Source organism: Trichechus manatus, unplaced genomic scaffold (assembly GCF_000243295.1).
Source record: "Trichechus manatus latirostris isolate Lorelei unplaced genomic scaffold, TriManLat1.0 scaffold00043, whole genome shotgun sequence".
NCBI lineage: Eukaryota > Metazoa > Chordata > Mammalia > Sirenia > Trichechidae > Trichechus > Trichechus manatus.
This window is the reverse complement of record NW_004443979.1, coordinates 16,582,696-16,584,548: the sequence shown is the minus strand read 5'-3', so window position 1 is coordinate 16,584,548 and position 1,853 is coordinate 16,582,696.

The window sequence follows — 1,853 nt, the reverse complement described above, 5'->3', positions numbered from 1 at the left end:
GTGGTTTTGAGTTGCATTTCCAAAAGGACTAATAATTTTGAGCATCTTTTCATGTGCTTGTTGGCCATTTGCATATATTCTTTGGAGAAATGTCTATTTAAGTCTTTTGTACATTTTTTAATTGAGTTGTTTGTCTTTTTGTTGTTGAGTTGTAAGTGTTCTCTACATATTCTCAGAGGCAAGTATTTTAAAATTTTATTGATTTAAACCCAAGGGCTCAGGAAATGCTTCAGAAGGTTCACAATCAACGCAGCTTTTTCTACCAAACAAGAAAATTTTAAATTATTTTCATCTGATTTAAATATCAAGGTCTATGCTGTTAAAAAGAATTTATAAAAACACTGAAGAGAAGTAAAGGAATTTTGAAAACTGCTACATGCTGCACATACGGTGGCCACAAAAGTTAGTGGAAAGGGCACAATGTTAGCCATTAATAACAGCATAATTTTATTCTTAGACTTGGTTTCCTTTATTTAAAAATTATGAAGTCTTGCTAACCTGAATGTTAAGGAATATTTCAAGCTCTAGAATAGTAAGGTATTATTATGGCCATACAGACAATGGAAAGTCATTGAAGGTTTTGTAGGAATGTGCTCAAAATATTTGTAAGATATGCTCAAATTACTGTTTTAGGAAAACTAGTACAAGGCCAATTTGAGTGGAAAAGAATGAAGATGGGGAGTGTGATTAGAATGGTAATAAAAGCAGTGACAGTAGAAATGAAAAGGAGGATTGTGAATGTGAAAATCATTTCAAAGGAAAAAGAGGCATGAGTTCAAGGTGAAAATGGATACCTAGCTTGAAGTGTTCAACAGAAAACTGAAAATGCAGGAATGAAGCTTGTCAAAAAGGTCAGATCTGAAGATATAGATGTAGAAGGTCAGCCTGGTATAAATGTGCTCATTGAAGCCATGGGAGTATTTGAAATATCCAAGAAAGATTGTGAGAAAGAGAGGTAGGATGATTATGGAACTTGGAAGAATTCAACCTTTTTATTAGAGGACTAGAAAAGCTATTGGAAAAGAAGAAAGAAAAAAAAAAGGATGTGTAACATATAAAATTTAAAGGCTGAGAGACTGTCAACAAGGAACATGTCCACAATATCAATTCTGCAGTGAGATATGGAAAAATGATTATTGAAAAAAACATGTAAAAAAGAGTAATCAGACTAAATGAATAGGAAATACGTGCTGATATTTATTCTAACATCTTTACTGAATGCCTACCATGAACCATACAATTTCCAAAGCCTGGGTTTCAGTGGTAAGACAAGCAAGGTCCCCACTCTCATGCAACTTACATTGAGCTGGAGGACACAAACAATAAAATAAAATAATAATAATAAATAAAAGAAGTACTAGAAATGATACTATTAAAGAATTAGAAGAGCATGTTTGAATAGAAAACGACTGAGTGATTATTTTAGATAGAGTTAGTAGAGAGGGGGAGGAAAGGAGGAAGAGATAATTTGGCTGAGATCTGAAAGATCAGAAGGAGCCAGGCATGAAAAGCAGATAAGCTATGGCAAAGGCCCTATTGCAGAAATAATTTGGTTGAATTCAAAGATAAAGATCCTGGCTAAAGTATAGTGAGCCATGCTTAGAATTGCATGAAATGATATTGGCAGAGCCCATAAAGTTGTAGACCAATGTAACATGCTTGGGTTTTATTTCAGTGAGATGTGAAACCACAGAGTGATATCATCAGATTTATGTTTTAAAAGGCTAAGTCTGACAGAGTTATGGAGCATAAATTTTAGAGATGCATGATGGGAATCAGGGAGACCCTTTGGGAACCTGCAACCCTCTGGCTAGAGACTGTAGTGACTTGGGTCAGGGCTCTTTAAGAAAGCA